General features: G+C 44.5%; 6 non-coding genes across 6 annotated transcripts; all 6 read right to left on the reverse strand.

The window, feature by feature from the left end:
* Nucleotides 1-5,986: 5,986 nt before the first annotated feature.
* Nucleotides 5,987-6,057, reverse strand: LOC129061315 (small nucleolar RNA SNORD109A). The gene has a single exon (XR_008528146.1). It is a non-coding gene; the product is annotated as a small nucleolar RNA SNORD109A (small nucleolar RNA).
* Nucleotides 6,058-8,979: 2,922 nt separating this feature from the next.
* Nucleotides 8,980-9,058, reverse strand: LOC129061343 (small nucleolar RNA SNORD115). The gene has a single exon (XR_008528172.1). It is a non-coding gene; the product is annotated as a small nucleolar RNA SNORD115 (small nucleolar RNA).
* A 506-nt stretch (nt 9,059-9,564) lies between these two features.
* LOC129061346 (small nucleolar RNA SNORD115) lies at nt 9,565-9,632 on the reverse strand. The gene has a single exon (XR_008528175.1). It is a non-coding gene; the product is annotated as a small nucleolar RNA SNORD115 (small nucleolar RNA).
* Nucleotides 9,633-11,338: 1,706 nt separating this feature from the next.
* Nucleotides 11,339-11,417, reverse strand: LOC129061345 (small nucleolar RNA SNORD115). The gene has a single exon (XR_008528174.1). It is a non-coding gene; the product is annotated as a small nucleolar RNA SNORD115 (small nucleolar RNA).
* A 645-nt stretch (nt 11,418-12,062) lies between these two features.
* LOC129061342 (small nucleolar RNA SNORD115) lies at nt 12,063-12,143 on the reverse strand. Its single transcript, XR_008528171.1, has one exon. It is a non-coding gene; the product is annotated as a small nucleolar RNA SNORD115 (small nucleolar RNA).
* Nucleotides 12,144-13,874: 1,731 nt separating this feature from the next.
* Nucleotides 13,875-13,955, reverse strand: LOC129061341 (small nucleolar RNA SNORD115). The gene has a single exon (XR_008528170.1). It is a non-coding gene; the product is annotated as a small nucleolar RNA SNORD115 (small nucleolar RNA).
* Between the last annotated feature and the right edge of the window lie 8,963 nt (nt 13,956-22,918).

Below are 22,918 nucleotides of genomic sequence, written 5' to 3' on the forward strand. Positions count from 1 at the left end.
TAGCAATTCTAATGAAACAGCACAGTCTGGTTCAGCTGCCCCTGTGGAACATCCAAGCGTTCTGGGTTTCTTTGTAATTTCCCAGTATTGCTAACGAAGAGTCCTGACCAGCCACTTCGCAGTCACGTGACCCTTTCTGTCCCTGCGTGGCCTGCCCCCCGGACGGTGAGGGGCGTTCAGGGCACGGCCCCCGCCTTCAGCTCACTGGGGCCGGCGGCCGGACGAGCTCTGCGTTTCCGCAGGCCCGCAGCAGGGCGCAGAGGCGGCGCCGTGCAGGGCGCGGCAGGGCTGGCGCGCGCACGTCAGGACAGGAGCGATGCCGCCACAGGTTTTCAAGATTCGCCACTTACATTACTGGAGCACACCGCAATCAACACCAAAAACGAAAAACCAAAACTACCCCACCCAGTAGACACCCTCCCCCAGAGGCTCCGCCTGTCTTACGCAGGCACGGGCTGTACCGCCAAGTGCCCACCCACCGACTGCGCCCCTCGTCTGTCTTCATGTGGCTCCATCTGCTCTTACGCTTCGCTTCTTTAGTTTTCTGTCTCCATTAATACTAAAAAACATTTGTTTTTTCTATGTACGGACAACGACCTGTTTCTATTTCACAAAAAATAGCTAAACTCTCAGTAAAGGGGTCCTATCCATGCTTTCCTGCCATGTGTTTTTTTCCTTCAGTTTTCTTAGATCTGCTGAGACAAACCAAGAGCACCATTAATTTGCACTTCGATCTCTACTTCCTTTGCTCACCTTGACTCCCTCTGATGATCCATTTTGTACATAAGTGATGAGCTCACCACAGACTCAGGCCAGGGGAAACGGCCTTGGGTTTCCCTGCTCACAGAGAATATATTCAGAACATCCCGACACGAGATGATGACACCACCGTGAGCACAAAGACTCGTCTGCTGGGAATGCCTGACCTGTCGGCTCACGCCAGAGCTGGGTCAGGCACGCTGGACGTGCCCATCCGAGTCAGCATGACCGCAACCAGACCTACATGAAGCACACCGGTGACCAGACGCTCTGGGTTCTCTGAGTTGTCTGTCTGTCTGTCTGTCTGTCTCTCTCTCTCTCTCTCTCACACACACACACACACACACACACACACACACACAGTCTCTCTCATCTGAATAAGCTGTAAGATGTTTATAGGGTGGTTGACACAAAACAGGGGTGTGCATATCCGGAGCTCTCAGTCCCTGTAAGAGGACAATACGCTATAATCCATCGTGCACCACCTTCTTGTAGCCATTGGGCTACATTAAAATGTCTTGCACCCTGTGTTTGTAACTAACTACAACCTGGGACCATCATGTATAGCTTTGTATCTATTGCTTGCTGTCAAGCACGGACTGCCAACACCAAGGACCAAGAAATAAAAAGAAAACCCACACGCCAAATAGAAATCTGCTCACATCGCCCGGAAAGATGCCTGCGCAGCACCAGGATTTTAAAGGCTCCTACTATGGAAGATGGTCTGGTTAATATTTTATGTCAACACTCTTTTTATCAGTCTAATCAATCCCCCTCCCATTGCCACCACTGTATTAGCGATCAGAATATAAATTAATATTATAAATACAACGTGAAACCTGCATGATTTATCCAGACAATGGCTTTCTCACAACCTCAGAGACCTCTCCGCACACACATTTCGCTTTGCAATGGACAGAATTTCAGGGCCTGGAAAGAAGGCATTTCCCTGTGGGGAGCGGGGGGGGCGGCCAGCGCACCGCCGTGACCTCTGATGACAAAAATGTCTGTATTTAAGAGCGCGCTGCTGAGCTACCTACAGATGGCAGCCATTAGGCCCCCAAAGCTACGCATTAGCCACTATTCCTAGAAAAGCGCTAGCTAATATTTGCACTGGTTTCAAGGGGTATTTTAAACTTTCTATTACAATGTAACACATGCAGAAAATTGCATGCGCTGCAATTCAGGGCCCAGGACACGTGCACCAGCCAAACACAGCGACCGATTAACACACAGATCAAGGCGCAAATATTCCAAGCTTCTCAAGACCACCCACGTGCCTTATTTCCATGAGCATCGCTCACGTGACTTTCCATGACGTGCATTTTCAGGCCACAGATTAGGGATTTGAGAACGGTTACACAGATTAGGGATTTGAGAACGGTTACGGACGAGGCAACGTCAGACTGGAACTGGCATGTACAGAACATTTTGTGCACCACGATATAATTCATCCTAATGTAATTATACGTGCAAATGAAAGACTTGCTAAATGTTACCAGACCCGGGGCCACTACAGAGACACAAAATTATTCCGAAGTGGTAAGATCACTGAAAATATGCTTTCTCGTAGTATGGAATTATTAGAAATCAGTAATAAAAACCAACAGAAAAAGCCCAACTGTTTGGAAATTGAGCAGTGCCTTTTTAAATCACCCATAATTCAAAAAAAAATCAACACAGAAAGTAGGAAATATATTTGTATGAGTAATAGAAACGACGTAAAAAGCCAATCTTGTGCTAATGAAACTGAGAAGTCCTTACAGGGAAATTTAGAGTAAAAAAACAATGTAACAGAATTGCAAAAGGCCCCACATCCATATATTGTATATATTTACAATAATCTAGATAATGAAAAGCAAGTCAAATTCCGCAAGAGTGCAAGAAAAAAAATTAACGAGCTTAAGGGCAGCATTTAGCAAAACAGATGCGCATACAAGCTTTAAAAAAACCAGTAAAAGTTAGTAATTTTAAATAATTCATATGACTGAACCCCCCACATCAGATTAATCAAGAATGAGGTAACATGAAATATCAACACGCAAACAAAATATGATAACAAGAGTGCATCACTAACCAACTTACCACAGTAAATTTGATGTTTCAAATGAAATTTTCATCTGAATAGTAAACTCTTGAGCAAATGGTGCAGTCATAAAGAACAAAATTATGCAATTCCATATTTATAAACTTTAAAAAATCAGGTAAAAAGGGAAATACCGTATTTTACCATGTATAATGTGCACCCACGTTTTTGGCCCAACTTTTCAGATAAAAATCTTCCATTTTAATTTTTTAGTTCAATTTCTAATTTATTTATATTTAGAAACGAAACTGACGATCATATTCCAGGGTGTTATTTTCCATGTGGATATCATTATTGCTTTCGAGAATTACATTTTTTAACACATGAGCATAACTAAAACATTTATGTAGATAATGAATAACACTACACATGTATAGTGTGCATCCTTATTTTCCCTTCAAAAATTTCAGCAAGAAAGTGCGCGTTACACATGGTAAAATACGGCACCTTTCAGACCGAGCAGCATTTGCAAAGAGGCTGAAGTGAACCAGAGAGAGGGGTTCCATTTGCTAGTCCTTCTGCTTCTAGGTTTGCGCCCTACACTTGGCAACAGTGTAGCCACTTACTGAACATATGTTATGCCTCCACATGCTGTTAAACTCTTTGGTCTGAGACAGTAACCCAACTGCATGAGTCTGTGAGTCTACGAATGATAAATACACAAACAGGGGTTTGCGAAAATATTCTTTTTAAGTAAAAAACATCCTGTTGTTCCCACATCAGCCTGCCCAAAGGTTTGTTAATGACTCAGGTTCCAGAGTTTATTTTCTCTTTGATCTGTGACTTCGTAGAAGTTGTTACTCAGTTCTTTAGAACTGTCTCCTATGGTTTTAGAGAATAAATGGAAATAAGTAAACACTGTAATACATTAATACAAAAATAAGTACTTAATATTTGATAGACTCTGTGACGACAGAACGTCGCCAAGAAAACGCTTACCCCCCCTCAGGGCACTGGTCGCTGGTGCGCGGCACCCGATCTCCATCGGCACCTGCCAGGCAATGCACGCCCCCTTTCCCTGAGGCGCCTGTTTCAAGTTTTAGTAAGAAATAATGACGTGGCATTTCCCTCTCTCTCCAGCTGATCCCTCCAACGTATCTGTTTTACAGCCCCAAATTGGAACTATTTTGCGTTTCAAAAGAAGTACTGCAACTTTTCCCCAAAGCAGTCGCCCCATTTTATATTCTTCCGTCATTCTACGTGAGTTCCGATGGCACCAAATCTCTGTCAACGCGCGAGCGTGTCAAGGCTTATTCTACTTTGTAAGTTTACTGCAGGGGACGCTGGTTAGTAACGCTGTGTCCGGTGTAGACGCCTGTGACACGTCCTCTCTGAATCACCGCACTGTGCGCCCAGCACCCAGCCAAGTCACCTTCTGTCGCCGTGCATCGGGCCCCCTTGGCCCTTTACGGGCCCCTCCCCCTGGCCACCGCCGTCCTGTTGTCTGTGGCTATGCGGGTTTCCCAGCAAAAGAAACTGCCAACAAAACAAAAAGGCCACCAGCCCCTGGGAGAAGATATTTGCAAACAAAAGCTCTGATAAGGGGTTAACATCCAAAATACACAAGGAACTCAATCAACTCAACACCAAGCGCCGCCCGCCCCCCAAAACCAAGCAATCCCATTAAAAATGGGCAGAGAACCCGAAAACACACTTCTCCCAAGGAGACATACAAACAGCCAACAGATGTATGAAAAGATACTCAATTCCAAACCACGCCACAATGAGACGCCAACTCCGACCCGCTGGGATGGCTGTATCCAATAGGACGAGTACTGACCGGTGCGAACGGGTGCTGGGGACACTGCGGAGGGTCTCTGCCGGTGGGAACGAAGGCTGGTACGGCCTCTATGGAAAACAGCCTGGCAGCTCCTCAAAAGCTGAAGAATGGCGTTACCAGGTGGCCCAGCAACCCCTCTCCTGGGGATCGACCTGAAACATTGGAACCCATTTATTTACGAAGACACATGCATCCCTATGTTCATGACGGTATCATTCACGGCGGCCAAGACATGGACACCGCCCTAGTGTCCTTCGATCGACGACCAGACATAAAGAAGACGGGATGCACATTTACAATGGAACGCTGCTCAGCTGCAAAAGAAGATGAAATACCGCCGTTCGCCACAACACGGATGGACCTTGAGAATATCACGCTAAGCTAAGTCAGTCAGACAGAAAAAGTTAAGAACTGTATTTCACTCATGTGAGTATAAACTGAAAGTAACAAACAAACAGATAAAGAAAACATACACCCTTTATCATACAAAAATTCCATTGTCTTACAGAGACCAAAAAAATTTCACACACGACTTACCACGCTGCAAAAGCGAGAAGCAATTAATCCACATCCATCTTCAACGATTAGAGGCAACACAGAGAGATAAGGCAGCCGTGGAATCTCTGCTCAGAGATCTCAATAATTCAACAGAGGCAGAATAATCTGATAATATTTCAGCACACTTGGTTTTCACCTGAATAATTTCTCATCAGAATAACAACACGAAGTTGCTAAAAATGATCTCAATTAATACATTTTTCCATCAAAGCAAAAAAAGGTAAAATGGAAGAAATGCTAAGGATTCGACAACGCAGGTAAGCGTGGGGAGGGTCTTCCTAAGGGACAGGGCGCATCACATAAATAGTTTCAAACAAGGCTCTAAAAAGATGCGGACCAGGCCTCAGGACCTGCCGCAGAACACGTGGCATCAATTTCAAAAGATCTCGGTTGGGTACTCACCCTTGCTCTCCGAAGTGGAAGATCTGATTTCAGCAAAACATGACTAAAAAAGCAAAGACAGAGTCTTAGAACATGGGCAATGTCCTAAAAAGGAGGGAACTAAAACTGGCTCCACTGTCATTACGTGGAATAGGCAGGCGGTGCTGCCTTGCCTTCCAGTCCATCACGGTCGCCCGTCCCCTTCCTCATTCCGGGTTTTTCATCACGACTCCAGGACGTACTTCCTGTATGCGAGGATCTCTCTACAACTCCCTGTGCAAAGGGAGCCACACGGGGCCAGTCCTGGATCACCACCGAGCGGCTCACGCTGCCTCACTAGCTGGGACGCCATGGATGACGCTGTCACCGAGGCGTCTCCAGGCTCTGGGAGTCTTCCTGGTCCTGTTTGAGGACCGCTCTCTGGCCCTCAGACTGACATCTGGAACGGGGCCCTCAGCGCCCTCAGCCAACTGTGCTCGCTCATCAGTGATCCAGCAGGACCCCGCCCACAAACACGCACGTCCGCAGCAGCCCGGCCCCCGTGGAGCAGGCTGGCTGCCTGCTGCTGCCTCCCGGAGAAACGGCAGTAAACATGCAATGGACACCGGTATACACTATGTGGCATTAAAACAGGGACCTTGAATTATTCAAACAAAATAAGGTAAAAATCTATTGGGAATATATAATCCTTTAATCAACTAAACTCTTTGAAAAATTTTTAAAGATTTCATTTATTCTTAGAGAGATGGGAAGGGAACGAGAAAGAGAGGGAGAGAAATACTGATCAGCTGCCTGTCATATGCTCCTCACCTGGGCACTGAACCTGCAACCCCAGCATGTGTCCTGACTGGGAACCGAACCTGTGACCCTTTGCTTTGCAGGACAACGCCCAACCCAGAGTGGCACCAGTCAGGGCTCAACTAAAATCTTAAAGAGTAAATAGGTAACAAAATAGTATTCAGCATGATTACAGTACAAATATAAGCTGAAGCATTTATGCTCTGAATGGTACAAAAAAAAAAAAGTCAGTATTTTGCACACTGGGATTTCATGGCAAGATTATTTTCACACAATACAAAATGGTGAAAAACATGGGGATGATCTGCCCAAATTATTCAAGTTACTCATGAAGGATTTTAAGAAGGGAAGAAACAGCCCTCAGCTGGCAGGAGCATCGTCCTGTATACCAAAAGGCTGTGGGTTCGATTCCCGGTCAGGGCACACTCCTAGGTTGTGGGTTTGATCCTAGGTCTCCGGTTGGGGTGCATACAGGAGGCAACTGATTGATGTTTCTCTCCCTTCTGCTCTATGAAAACCATGTACTTAAGTGAGGATAACAATAAAAAAAAAAGGAAGAAACAACAGTGAGGCTTCCCTGAACCACATGGGGACAATTCACAATGAGAAATATCTATATAAAAGTATTTTTTCTTCAGCCTCTGAAAAAGTGAACTCACAGGCTTTGAAGAAGTGGCATCACTGGTTTTAAAACAAACAAAAATTCAAAAGACAGATACCATATCATCTCACCTATAAGTGGAACCTAATCAACAAAACAAACAAGTGAACAAAATATAACCAGAGACAGTAAAATAAAGAACAAACTGACAGTAACTAGAGGGGAGGGGGAAGAGGGATAAAGGGGGAAAGTAGGGCGAGGGCCGTTAAGGAACATGTACGAAGGACCCACGGACAAAGCAAAAGGGAGTAGGATCGAGGGTGGGGGGCGGGGATGGGGATGGGGAAAATGGAGACAACTGTACCCGAACAACAATAAAAAAAAAATTCAAAAGCACCAGGTTCGCTGCTCACCTCTGTTCCCTGGAAAGTGTTCACTGGCAGAACAGTTACTCGTCTAAGCCCTGGACCTGCAGCAACGCACCACAAAGACAGCAGATCAGATCAGGAAGCGCACTGAATTAGTTCCATAAAGCCCAGCACTGGCTCCGTTTTAATTCATCAGACAGGTGTCCCTGGCCACACACATCTGCTTGATTGTCACTAGTTTTCTCTCTGAATTCTTTCCTTTCCAAAGAGCCAACAATCCTCTCTACCGAGCTATACACGGCATCCCACAGTAGTTGGCTCTTGGATGGAAATTCCAGAGCTGTCTTCCACCCAATAAAGACGATGAAAACACGTTGTGTTGTGAAAAATACCCTGCAATGTTTAAAAAAAAAAAAAAAAAGCGCAAGGTGCACAGTAGTAATATGGTGGGGCTACTGAGGGATCATCAACGGAGCTGGTTCTCAAAGTGCTGTTTTCTGACCAGACGGCCACCCAGCTGGCCCGCAGCAGCAGCAGCCGCCGCCACGGAGGCTTCCCCTCACTCCACACAGGGCGCTGGCAGGCACGCTAATGCCCCTAACGCCTCACTGCGCGCACCAGGCTTACGTGGCAGCTGCACGCTGGACATCTTCCTCCCTCCCATCCTCCCTCCCTCCCGCCCTTTACAGGGAGAGGACAAGGAAGGGAGGGGGGGAGAAAGAGAGGGAGAGAAACACTGACGTGAGAGAGAAACATCCATCAGTTGCCTCTTGCATGCGTCCTGACTGGGTGTCGAACCTCAAAGTTCCCTTTCCTATCTGACCACATCCCCTAAGGAGCAGTGCAAGTGTCTGCTCACCAAATACGCAACTGGACACATCACTGTGGTGCACACTGAAGTAAAAGTGAAGATACAATAGTGATTTTCATATATGACCAACGTTGTGCCTCTCATCGTTTGCACGAAGGGGAACCTGTACTCTGCATCATTGATGGGACCCGAACGGGAGAGGAAACAGCATCCCTGGCGCACCACTGGCCCGTGCCAGCTGAAGCACAAGAGTCAAAGAACCAATCGGACACAACCATAATTTAGTAAAGGCCACGAATCTGTCCACGGACATGGTGAGTCTTACGATTTCATTAACGCTCCCATGAAATTAGCTCGAACCTCAACAGTACTGGGCAACAAAGTCCCACAGGAAAGATCAACGATGCACTTCAATCTCTGGGTGCCGCCGGCATGGTCATTTTTCACAAAGGTTTTGTGAAATTCCAACAATGACCATGACATTTATCATCTATTAAGGACATGAGAATCATGGGTAATGAGCTATGTACCAACAGATGTGACATTTGCTCAGGATCCCATGAAAAAAAATTAGCCATTTTATTCCCTAATTTATTAACGATAGAAAGGAAATCTTTGGGTTTTAGAGGACTCGTTCCCTAACACTGACAATCAAAGGCAGAAACAAAGAGCTGGAAAGACTGGCTTCCAACATGGCCCTTTGTGACCAACAAGCGGGCGCCATCACGGCCTGTGGCCATCAGCACGGGTCTGTGTTGACATGGGAGTGACAGCGTGGAGGCAAAAAAAATACCCTCTTCCCCGTGATCCTGGTGCCACCATACTGTCACCTACACTGGGCTTCAGCGTGAACATAATTAACATGATTTTTAAGTCATCCTCTCTTCAAAACAGTATGAGTTCTCGCCATTGACCCAACACAGGCAAGTTGCAGGCATCTGCAAGCCTGCACCTGCGCACGTTCACCAGAGATGTGTCCCGGAAGTGAGGATGCCCAGATGTCCCATTCCTAAAACTGACAGGCATACAAAATGTAGCTTGCTTCAATACTGAGGTTAAAGCAGCACACACAAGTCTTTTTTTTTTTTTTTTACCTCAAAACAAGCTTCACGGGACTATCAAGTTATTTGTAGTCTCCAGCCAAGACAAAGACTCCACTCACCTACAACATAAAGGCCTCAGCCACCGACTTTACCATGGTCTCCCTACAAGACACAGAGAAACAACGAGTTGGAAATACTGGCCTTGTGCACGGCCTTCTGTGAGAAACAGGGGGCACCGTCAAAGCCTGTGACCCCGGCAGGCCGTGTACACATGGCTGTGAGGGGGCGGTGAGGCATGGGGACTCTTCTCAGAATATTGTCCGCCTCTGGAGGGAGGTAACACTCCCTGTCACAGTGCCACAGGACTGTCATCCACACTGGGCCTCAGCATGAACATATTAAGTCATCATCTCTCTTCAAGGCAACATGAGTCCTCATCAGTGACCCAACAGAGGCACTCTGCAGGCATCTGCACACCTGCACATGGGCACGCTCACCAGAGATGGTTCCTGCACTGAGAATGCCAGCGTGGGCTTGGGATCGGCATTTTCCAGTTCGGGAAGAACTCTGCCAGGCCAAATGAAAATCATTTTTTGGGAACATGACCTGGAGAAAGAGGAGAAAGACAGCCATCTGAACTATTTACTGCAACAATATTGGGGCTGAATCTAATACATGTTGCTGCTTTCTGTGGTACTGCTCATTCCAAAACTGAATAAATGAATGAGTGAGTTAATGAACAAATAAATAATAGCATAAACAAATGACCCAATGACAGGCTCAGCAATGTTGACTGACGAACACACACACAAGTCTTTTGTATTTCACTATAAAAACATAACGTTGGTTTTGTAAGGTGAAGACAATGCATACTGCCAGTTCCTGGCCATAAAACAATAATAGGTCATACTCAAAACACTGGGGGAGCCTATTGTTCAGGGTAAACACACAGTGACACCATGAAGTCACACACAATTTTCTCCATGGAACACAGGTGTCTGGACACCTCCCAATGTGTTCACCCTTTCACCATGTTGTATTCAAGCTAAGCCCTTCCCACCATGGAAACTTTCAAGCTGGAGCCTAAGCACCAGCTATGAACTTGCACTTCAAAGTTCCCTTTCATATCTGAGCACATCCCCCAAGAAGGCACGCAAGTGTTTCTTCACCGGATACTGACTGGATGCCTAACTTGGTCAATGTTACAGTAAAGTGAAAATACAACACTGATTTTCAACTATTCTCACATCAGGCCTCGCACCCTTTGCACAAATACAGACTGCCATCCGGAAGCATTTAGGGCAACCCTACGGGAGAGGAAACACTACCCCGGCACCCCAGCGACCTCCCTGCAGCGAAGCACAGGAGGTCGAAGGACCAATCATGCACTACCATGTTTATAAAAGCTCATGAATCCATCAATGGACATCGTGAAGCCTTATCACTTTGCCAAAGACACATTATCGAGCCCAAAATTCAAAATTGCTGTGCAGAGAAGACCCACGGGCAAATACCATTGCGGCACTTCCATCTCTAGACCCCGTGGCATGGCTATTGTTACACAAAATTCTGCTGGAATTCCAAATTAATGAGGATTTGATCATCCATTAAGGATATGAGAATTACGGGTATCAAACTGGGATACAACTGATATGACACTTGTTCAGGATCCCAGGTAAAGGAAATGGGCCCCTTTAGAGTCCCATTACAAAGAGGAAGGACACCTTGGGAGATTTAAGGGTCCAATTCCTAAAACTGAAAGTTGCAAAAAATTTAGCCTGCTTCAATACTGAGAGAGCAGCAGCGCACAAACGTCTTTCTTGCCTGACAACAAGCTTCCCATTCCTTTCAAGGTATCTGTGGTCTCCATGCAAGACAAAGACATCCACTCACCTTCAACATAAAGGCTGCAGCCACTACCTTTACCATGGTCTCCCTGCAAGACACAATGAGAGAAGCAAAGAGTTGGAAAGACTGGCCCTGTCGTACGACCTTCCAGGACAAACAAGGGGACACTACGAAAGCCTACGAGCACAAGCAGGCCATTGTCACATGGACATCATGAGGTAGAGGCACGAGGGATTCCCTCCTGAGATTGCTGCCCCCAGAAATAACACTCCCCATCACGGTGCCGGAAGTCCGTCATGTACACTGGGCCTCAGCACGAACATAATAAGCATCATTTTTAAGTCATCATCTCTCTTCAAGACCGTAAGTTCTCATCACTGACACAATGGAGCAACTTTGCAGACACGTGGACAACTGCGCATGTGCAGACTCACCAGCGATGCGTCCTGGAACTGCGGATGCCAAGGAGGGCTGGGATCTGCACGTTTCCAATGGTGGAAGGAGGCCGACAGAGCTTGGGCAAGTCTAGGCCAAACGAAAGTCTTTACTTAAAAAGTGACCTGGAGAAACAGGAGAAAGACAGCCATCTAGACTCTTTACTCTGTCACTTTGAGATTGACCAAAGCATGTTTCTCCTTAAGTCATAAGAAATTTAGCCTGCTTCAATGCTGAGGGTAAAGCAGTACCAAAAATATCTTTATTGTCTGAAAACAAGTTTCCTGTTACCTTCAAGTTGCCTCTGGTCTCCATCCAAGACAAAGATGACACTCGCCTTCAACCTAACGGTCACAGCCATCACTTTGCCCATGGTCTCCCTGCAAGACACAATGAGAGAAACAAAGAGCTGGAAAGACTGGCCTCATGTACGGCCTTTTGTGACGAACCAGCGGGCACCATCAAAGCCTATGACCACAGCAGGCCGTGTTCACCTGGAATTGACTGGGTGGGAGAAAGAGAGATTCCCTCTTGAAATTGCTTCCTTCAGAATAATGCTCCCCATGATGGTGCTGTAAGACTGTCACGTACACCGGGCCTCAGCGTGAACATAATGAGCCTGATTTTTAGGTTATCATCTCTCTTGAGGACAGTATGAGTTCTCATCACTGACCCAACGGAGGCACTTTGCAGGCATCCGTATCCTTGCACATGCGCACGCTCACCAGAGATGGTTCCTGAACTGAGGGTGCCAGCGTGGGCCTGGGATCTGCACGTTTCCAGTTCTGGAAGAACTCCTAATACGCAGAGCCAGAGAAGCTCTAGGCCAACTGAAAATCTTTTTTGGAAAAATGACCGGGAGAAAGAGGAGAAAAAGACAGCCATCTGAACGATTTATTGCAACATTATTGGGACCAAATCTAATACATGTTGCCGCTTTGTGTGGTAGTGATCATTCCAAAAATGAATAAAGGAATGGGTGAATGAATGAAAAAAATAAATGATAGCATAAACAAATGGCCCAATGAAAGGCTCAGCAATGTTGATTCAACAACACATACAACACCAACACCAGTCTTTTGTCTTTCACTACAAAGACACATGGCCTTGGTCATGAGAGGTGAAGACAATGCATACTGCTTACTGATGGCCTTAAGAACGGGTCCCAGACAGAACACCAGGGGAGTCCTATTAATCAAGGTAAAACAAAGAACGACATCATGAAGTCACACACCATGTTCTCCATGGAACACGGATATCTGGACACTTCCCATTTTGTTCACTCTTTATATTCAGGACTAAACCCACCCACCATGGAAATTTTCAAGCCAGAGACTAAGCACCTTGCACTTCAAAGTTCCCTTTTGTGTGTGACCAAATGCCCACAAAAGCAATACAAGTGTTTCCTCACCCGTATCGACAGGACACCTATTTGGTCAAACTTAGGCCAAAGTGAAGACACAACAGCGATTTTCAAATATTCTCCACACTGTGCCTCTCACCCTTTGTACAAATGCAGAGCACTATCTGCCATCATTCAGGACAAGCCTAACCGGAGAGGAAACACTGTCACTGGCGCACCAGCGACTGGATCTTGGTGAAGCGTAAGAGGGCAAAGACCGAACACAACCACGTTTGCAGAAGCTGACTATTCCGGTAATAGACTAGGTGTAGCCTTATCATTTCGTCAAAGCTCACATTCAGTTACCCCAACGCTCAGCAGCGCTGGGCAACGAGGGCCCGTGGGAAACTCAGTGCTGCACTTCCACCTCTGGGTGCCACCGGCATGATCAGTGTTTACACAAGGTTTTGTGAGATTTCATCACGGACCATGATATGTATCATCCATTAGGCACATGAGAATTATGGGTGACAAGCTGTGCACACACTCACACGGCATTTGCTCAGGTTCTAACAGAAAAAGAGCTCCTTGTAGTGCAATTCGTTAAAGAGAGGACAGAAATCTGTCAAGTTGTAAGGTCCCGTCGCTAAAGGCTGACGGTCATAAAATTTAGCCTGCGTCAGCGCTGGGGTTGCAGACACAGCGAGTGTCTACGTCGGAACGGCCGCCCCCTGCTTACTTTCACGCCGTCTCTGGTCTCTAGCCAACACAAAGACATCCCCTCACCTTAAACATTAGGACCATGGCCGCCAGTCTGCACCATGGTCTCACTGCAAGACACAACGAGAGGAAAAAAAGGCTTGGTAAGACTGGCTTCACTTCATGTACGGCCTTTCGTAAGGAACAAAGGGGCACCATCCAAGTCCATGAACCCGAGAAGGCCACGGTGACACGGAAGAGATGCAGACACGTATGTGGGACTCCCTCATATAATTGCTTGCTGCAAGAAGCCAAACCCCACTGCCCTGGAGGGAAATAACGCTCCCATGACCGGCACCTGCACTGGGCCTCAGCGTAACCCTACTGAGCACGGTTTTTACGTCATCATCTCTCTTCAGGACAGTAGGAGTTCCCATCATTGACCCACCGACGCATGGTGCAGGCATCGGCACACCTGCACATGCGCACGCTCACCAGAGACGGCTCCCGGACTGAGGGTGCCGGGGGGGCTTGGGGTCGGCATGATTCCATCCCGGAAGGAGCCCGACGGAGAGCGCCAGGTTGGGCTCCAGGCCAAACGAGTATCTTTTTTGGAAAACCGACCTGGAGAAAGAGGAGTAGTCATCTAAGCCACTTACTCCTTCGTTCTTGGGACTGAAAATAATATAGTTTTTCCTATATGTGGTAATGATCATTCCAAAAGAAAACATAATAAATAGTAAAATAAACACACCAATGAAAGCCTCCATAGCATCATTTCAAGTCACAAAAATACCAGTTCTACGGTTTTCAGTAGAAAGACACACAGCACTTGTCATGAAAGGTGAAGACAATGCACACTGCCCATCCCTGGCATTCATACCATGGGTGAAAGTCAAATTACAGGGTGAGGTCTATTGTTCCGGGTAAAAACAGAATCACGCCATGCTGTTTAGCAGGAGACCCACTTAGCAGGAGACCTAGAATTTACAGGCTTCATTGCCTTTTTTTCTTTTTAAATCCTCACCTGAGGACATATTTTTTTTATTGATTATAGAGAGAGAGAGGGGAAAGGAGAGAGGGAGAGAAACATCTCTGTGAGAGAGAAATTATCTCAAATTAACAATCTATCTTTTCACCCAAAGGAACTAGAAAAAAACAACAAAGCCCAAAGTGAGTACAAGAAAGAAAATAATTAGGAGCTGAGGAGAAATGAGTAACATAGAATCTAAAAAAGCAATACAAAAGATCAATTAAAGTGAGAGCTGGGTCCTTGAAAACAAACGAAACTGATAAATCTTTAACCAGACTCATTGAGAAAGAGAAAGGACCAAGGACTGAAATAAAAAAAAATCAGAAATGAAAGAGAAACAGTAACAACTGACACTACAGAAGTACAAAAGATTGTAAGAAAATACTACAGGTAATTATATGCCAGCAAACTGGATGATCTACAGGAAATGGATAAACTCCTAGATATATACAATGTCCCAAGACTGAATCAAGAGGAATCAGGAAATCTAAACAGACCAATTACACCCAATGAAATCAAAGCAGTAATCAAAAATTCCCAAAAAACACAAAAGTCTTGGACCAGGTAACTTCATAGGTAAATTCTACCATATATTCAAAGAAGATCTAACACCTATTCTTCTCAGTCCAAAAAATAAAAGAGGAGAGAACACTCTCAAATTCATTTTATGAGGCCAGCATCATCCTGAGTACGAAACCAGATAAAGACACTACAAAGAAAGACAGGCCAATATCCTGATGAACATGGATGCAAAAGTCTTCAATAAAATGTTAGCAAAATGAATTCGACAGTATATTAAAAAACATCATACACCATTACCAAGTGGGATTTATTCCGAGGATGCAAAGATAGTTCACTTAATGTGATATACCACATAAACAAAATGAAGATGAAAATCATATACTCTTTTCTATAGATTCAGAAAAATCATTTGACAAAATGCAGTGCTCTATATAACTAAAATCTCTTAGCAAAGTGGGAATAGAGAAAACATACCTCAATGTAATGTTTCATAATTTTCTGTGACATAATTAGGAATGTCCTAACCATTCTTCATCTAAAAGATACCCATAAATGGAATATTTTATCTGTGATTTTGAAGAACATGTCTAATGTAATCATCATTATTAAACAACCTCAATATACCGTGCTCATGGATAGAGAGAAATTAACATCATTAAAATGTCCATACAACCCAGAGCTATCTAAATATTAAATGCAATTCCTATTGAAATACTCACGGCGTTTTTCACATAACTAGAACAAATACTCCAAAAATTTCTATGAAAATGTGAAAGACCCCAAACAGCAAAAGCAATCTTGAGAAAAAAGAACAAATTGTGAGGTATCACACTACCTGATAACAGACTCTACTTCAAGGCTATAGTAATTTAAACAGCATGATATTGGCATAAAAACAGACACATAGATCATGAAATTAAATAGCCCAGAAATAAATCCACACCTATAGGGTCAATTAATATTTGACAAAGGAGGCAAAAACGTACAATGGGGTTAAAAACAGTCTATTCTATAAATGACTGGGAAAACTGGACAGATACACGCAAAAGAATGAAACTAGTCCACCACTTTACACCATAGGCAAGAATAAACTCACAGCAAGGAAAACCATCAACAACAACAACAAAAAGAAAATCTGTTGAATGAGGAAAGATACTCACCAATGATAAGGTGATAATATCCAAAATTTATAAAGAACACAGACAACACCAGACAAACAAGCAACCCAATTAAAAAAAGGGTAGAAGCTCTGCAGACACTTCTCCAAGGAGAGCATACAAATGGTCAATAGACATGAAAAGTTGCTCAACATCACTAATTAAAATGGAACTGCCTTATGATCCAGCAATTCCCCATCTTGTTTGATATACAAAGAAGCCCAAATGACTTATTCAAAAGAACATAACCACACCCACCTCCACTGAAACATTGTCTACAATAACCAAGACACAGAAGCAACCCAAGTGTTTTTTTATCAACAAATGAGTGGATAAAAATACGTGCCGTACTTATATACAACGGAATATTATTTGGCCATAAAAAAGGATAAAATTTTACCTACTGAGACAGTATGGAGGGACACAGAAGGTGTTATGCTAACAGAAATAAGTTAAATAAACAGAGACAAACACCATGTGATTTCACTATTTATGGGCTCCAAAGAGCGAAATAAACAAACAAAATAGAAACAGACTTACAGGTGCAGAGAACTGAGGGATGGTTACCAGAGGGGAGGGCCATTCAGGGACTGGCTGGAAGAGTTGAAGGGATTAAGAAGTACAAACTAGTAGTTACAGAATAGTCACAGGGGTGTAAATTACAGGACAGGAAAGGTAGTCAATAATATCATATTACCTGTGTATGGTGCCAGGTGGGCACTTGAAATATGGGGTGGAGGGACCACTTTGTAAAGTCCGTGACTGTCTGACTACTATGCTGTAAACCTGAAGCTAAGGCAGGATAATACTGAGCATAAGCTGTAATTGAACAAAAATAAAAATGTAAAGAAAGAAAGGATGGCTGAAAATCTTTTTATATGTGAGATGGGGGAGAGAAATAAATTCATGAAGCCCAAAAGTCTCTAAACAGATTGAAGCAAAAGGGGTCTATACCAAGATGCATTACAATTAAACTATAAAAGTCAAAGAGACAGCGGACTTCAAAAGGAGGAAGAAATAAGCCACTTATCATATATAAGGAAACTACTACAAGACAACAAATCAATTTCTCAGCAGAAATCTTGCAGGCTAGAAAAAAATAGTAAAACAAAAAACCTTGCCAACCAAGAATATTAAACCTGGACAAACTGTCCTTTAAAAATGAAGGAGACACAAAGTCTTTCTGACAGTATGTCACCAGTAAATCTCTTTACAAAAAGTGTTTAGGAGGGTTCTTCAAGCTGAAATAAACACTAAAGAAACACAAAGCATATGAAAGTACGTATTTCACTGGGGAAGGTAATACAGTTGACCCTTGAACAACACAGATTTTAAAAATCCACAGATAAGTGTATCTAGTGTAAAAGATAAAAAGTGTTAAGAATAACCACAAAACCTTTTTAATGCAGTCACAATTTTTTTTAAAATAAAGAAACGGACACCAATAATACAAAGTGTGGGAAGGGGCAAAGAAAAGTGTAGAGCTTTTGTATGCAACTGAGGGTAAGTTTTTACAAGCTAAAATTAGACTGTTCCAACAATAAGTGGCTCAATGTAAGCGTCCTGGTAACCTCAAAAAAACAAACAAACAGAAAAACCCCACAGCAGATGCACAAAAGCTGAAGAGAAAAACCAACCAGTGGGGGGCGGGGCGGGGCAGGGGAGAGAAAAGGCGGGGTAGGAAATTGGTACAACTGCAATAGAACAATAAAAAAAAAATCATCAAACCACAAAGACAGAAAGAGAAAAACAAGAGAAGTACATGTAATGAGATAAAGAAATGGTCTTTTTGGCCACCTCAGTACAACAATAAAGGGATAACCTGGAAGAAATGGAAATTTACTGGAAATATACAATGTACCAAGAATTACTCATTAAAAAATTTAAAAATCTGAACAGCCAACAATAAATAAGATTGACGCTGCGTGCTCATATGACAGCTGTCGCAATAAATCTAACAAAACTGTCTTGAATGAAGTTAAAGACAATGAAGCATTACAAGAGCCATCGTATGGGAAAAAAAAAATGTAGTGGACCTCTCAGGCCAACCCAATACTGGAAAACGAAATTCAACAGCAAATTGAAAGTACCATACACCATGATCAAATAATATTTATCTGTGGGATGCCAGAATATTTCAATATAAGCAAATCGAATGGGATACATCACATTAACAGAAGAAAGGGTAAAAGTTATATGATCATTTCAGATGCGGAAAAAGAATTTGACAATATTCCACATCCTTTCATGACAAATGCACTCAACATAATAAAGGCCGTATTTGACAAAAACCATCATACTCCGAGGTGACACACTTAAGGTTTTTTTTTTTTTTCCTAACATCAGGAACAAGGCAGGGATCTCAGCTCACACCACTTCTATTCAACACAGTACTGGAAAGCCTGTTCACAGTGATTGGCTAAGAAGAAATAAAAGGGTTCCAAATTACAAAGGAAGAATTTAAAAAGCCTCTGTTTGCAGATAACATGATCTACATGTAAAAATAAATAAAGAAAAGAAAAAAAGGAAAAAATCCTAAGTGGTCCATCAGAAAAATAGCTGTTAAGAACTAGTAAAGGAATTCAGTAACGCTGAAGAATATAACTTCAACATGCAAAAATCAGCTCTTTCCCTACACAATGAGCTCCCTATAAAAGAAATTAATAAAACAATTGCATTTACAACAGCACCCAAAATAATAAAATACACAGGGATAAACCAAACCAAGGAAGTAAAATGTCTGTACACTGAAAACTGTAAAGTGTTGACAACAGAAATTGAAGACAACACAATTACATGAAAATGTGTCTTCGCCCTGGCTGGTGTGACTCAGTGGATTGAGTCAGATTCGATTCCCAGTCAGGGCATGTGCCTGGGTTGCCGGCCAGGTCCCCAGTGAGGGGTACATGAGAGGCAACCACACATTGGTATTTTTCTTGCTCTCTCTTTCCCTCCCTTCCCTTCTCTCTAAAAAATAAATAAATAAAATCTTAAAAAAAAAAGAAAATGTGTTTTATGTTAATGAACTGAATCAATATTTCTAAAAATGTCCATATGACCCAAACAGATCTTCAGATTCAATGCAATCTCTATCAAAATTCCAATGACATTTTTCATAGAATCAGGAAAAAAAATCCTAAAAATCACAGGGAACTCCCAAACACCCCAAAAGTCCAAGAAATGTTGGGGAAGAATAGTAAAGCTGGAGGCCTCAAACTATATCACAAAGTTACAGTGATCAAAACACCGGTATGAAAGCAAACGTACAGACCAATGAAATAGCCTGAAAACAAACTCACAAATACACGGTCAACTAATCTCCGACAAGGGCACCATGAGTACAAAACGGGAAAAGTCTCTTCCAGAACTAGTGCTGAGAAACTGGATATCCATACGTGTGCAAAAAAAAAAAAAAAAAATTGGATGCATATGTTACAACATACACAAAAATATCAACTCAAAATAAAAACTTAACGATAAGACCTGAAACTGTAAATGTAGGAGAAAAGCACTTCGACGCTGGTCTGGGCGATGAATTTTTTTTTTTTTTATATTACAGCAAAAGCAAAGGCAGGAAAAGCAAAAATAAACAAGTGGGGCCACATCAAACTAAAAAGCTCCTACACAGCAAAAGAGGCAACGAATAAGAAGGCAACCTGGGGAATGGTAAAAAACATGTATGTCGGTGGTGGGGGGAGGGGCGTCAAGATGGTGGCGCACGTGGACTCTGAGCTCGCCCCCTCACAATACGTCTACCGTACACCTGGATTTAAGAGCACATCCTCCCGAGAGACACCGTGAGCCCACCGAACAGCCTCTGCCCAACAGGCAACTGACAGAGAGACCGCCTCGAGGAGGCTGGGAACCCACGACGGGGCGCACAGGCGAGCGCCCTTCTTTGCATTTCCCCTGAACCTGGCCGGCAGGCAGGAGCTCCAGCCAGGTTCCCCGACCTACCTGCACGGTGCTCGGCCTCGTCCCCTGCCACCCCGACGGGAGCTGCCCCCCGCAGAAACCGCAGAGCCAGCGCGGCCGCGCGCACACTAGAAGCCCGTTCACCTGGCGACCGCGCCCACAGGTGCAGCAGGTAGCTACTCAGCGCTCCCACCTGGCTGTGCGCACGAGGGCCTCGCGGCCTGAAAAAGCGCCGAGCCAACAGAACACGGCTGCACCCACCTACCGCGGGGCTGCCCTGTCCAGCGAAGGTGCGGGGATGGAGGGACTTGGCCGTGTCACACGCCTGGCGGCCCCAGGTGGAAAAACTGGGGAGCTTCTGCGCCCCAACTCTGCAAAAACGCCTCCTTGGACTTCGAGCGAACGGAGAAATAACCAGGTGCTGCTGGGCGCGCGCAGGCGCACAAGGCCGCCCGCACCGGAAAGGGCGGAGCTAGTAGCACCCAGAGACTAGGTGCGCTCTAGGCCTTGTCTCCCGGCCACTGAAACTTCTGCGCAGGTTTTAACCCAGGGCTGCCAGGGCGCAGAGGCGTGGCCAAGCCTGATCGGAACTGCCCCTAAGGGAGCGGAACTAGCCAAGCGCCCAGGAAACCCAAACGCCAAAAGCAGAAGCTCTATGCGCCCCTCTGTTCGTTGCAGCGTCATTTACAGGGGCCAGGACGTGGGAGGAGGCAAGTGCCCATCTAAACAATGAAACATTACTCAGCCTTAAAAAAGAAGGAAAGCTCACCGTTCGCAACGGCACGGATGGACCTAGAGCGTATAATGCTAAGTGACATCAGCCAGCCAGAGAAAGAGAAACACCGTATGATTTCACTTACATGTGGAATCTAAAGAACAACACGAACGAACCAACGAAACAGAGACAGACTCATGGATACAGAGACCAGACTGATGGATGTCAGAGGGAATGGGGTTGGGGGGCGGGGTGAAAAAGGTGAAGGCATTAAGAAGTACACATCGGTAGTCTCGAAAGAGTCGCGGGCATGGAATATAGTCAACAGTATTGTAATTACTATGTATGGTGCAGGGGGTACTAAACTTATATAAATGTCTACCCACCATATTGGACACCTGAACCTACTACACGAAAACACCAAATTTAAAAAATAAAAATAAAAGTGGTTTAAAAAATACCGCACGGCACCTAAAGAAATCTTTGTGGGTCACTCCAGAGCACTTGAAAATAACTCTTAGGCTACCTCGCGCCTTCTCTGGGGAAAAGGGTATACGGACTCATTTGCTGTCCTCACAGAAGGCCTGGGTGCATTCTAACAGGTCTTTGAGTCCAGGAATTACAAAACAATAGGACTGACATTGTTCAAAATGCAATGAAAAGTAAGTTGGTTTCTGTGACATTGTAGTTTCAGTTCCTTTAGTAGCATGACCGGTTTTTATCCCTTTCCCAAGTTCCAAGGGCAACTACTGTCCCGTCTGTTGTTTTTACGCAATCTCCTATCCAAATCTGCGATGGTGACTTTTTCTTCGCTCTCATTCATACCTGCTTCCATAGCTATTTTGCATAACCAGTGACACTCCTACATCCCCTCCCAAGGGCAGCACACAGGCTGGGTGTCCGGATAACTTTTATGTGACTAGATTTCCGCAGGACCCAAGTCACGCCAGTCCCTGAACACATCTACGTTATCCGGAAACGTCTAACTAGGGTTGCCCTCCTGACACCCTTGTTCCCAGTGGCCTGGGGTTTGGGGAGATCCAGTGAAGTTAGGGTGGCGGGCATGTGGCCCTGCGGGGGGGGCCATGCGCCCCCCTCCTCAGGAGGCTTTACAGAAGAGAACAGGAATAGGCGGTAGTCAAGACAGGAGAATTGCACCTCATGGGTGCCCTTCCTAAAAATTAGTAAGATAGCAGGAAGCTCCTAATTTTATTGAGTTTTCCATCCACAGGCAAAGAAATATCTGATCTCAATCCTTGGGTGGCAATTCCCAGGATCCTTGCATATTCCTAATCCAAAATGATTCACACATACAACTCACTGAAAACCTGAAATCATGTAACAGGGTCAAAGGCACCTGCTTGGGCATTTAGACCCCATCGAATATGACACCATATAAATGACACCATTGACCCTTGGCTGATGTGGCTCGGTGGATTGAGTACCATCCTGTGAACCGAAGGGTCGCCAGTTCGACTCCCCCCCAGTCAGGGCACATGTCTGGGTTGTGGGCCGGGTCCCCAATAGGGGGCACACAACAGGCAACCACACATGGATGTTTCTCTCCCTGTTTCTACCTCCCTCTCTCTCTCTTTAAAAATAAATAAATAAGATCTTTTGAAAAACGACACCATTGAATCACAAAACTTGGCCAACTTTCAACTAAGCAAGCTTACGTGAAAAGTAAAATCCTTCTACCAAGAATCGCTTCATGTACATCACTCATAGAAAAGAGCCCATTGTGACAGTCACGTCTGAAAGAATGAACCTCCACCCCCTAGAAGCAAGTTTGACCAGTTCAAAGGTCTATTTGGGATTTCTCAGTTAGGAAAGGCAGCCTTAATCTAGGTAACGCTGCATATCCTGGACGCTGTAATTCTGCAACATACAAGGTAGAAAAAAAAAAAAAAGAAGTGATGTATAATTTCTAAAAGTTAAGACAAGGAAGCATCCAAATGGGGTTCATACAAAGGCGTCGTTCCCTTAGAAGGAGACCGATGTAGATGAAACGAGTTTCCCACAGGACATTATCTGAAGCCCAGGCATAGAATTTCTACTCTAATGAAG

The sequence above is a fragment of the Pteronotus mesoamericanus genome, unplaced genomic scaffold, assembly GCF_021234165.1.
Source record: "Pteronotus mesoamericanus isolate MK-2021 breed Mesoamerican mustached bat unplaced genomic scaffold, CSHL_Meso_final scaffold_582, whole genome shotgun sequence".
In the NCBI taxonomy this organism is placed as follows: domain Eukaryota; kingdom Metazoa; phylum Chordata; class Mammalia; order Chiroptera; family Mormoopidae; genus Pteronotus; species Pteronotus mesoamericanus.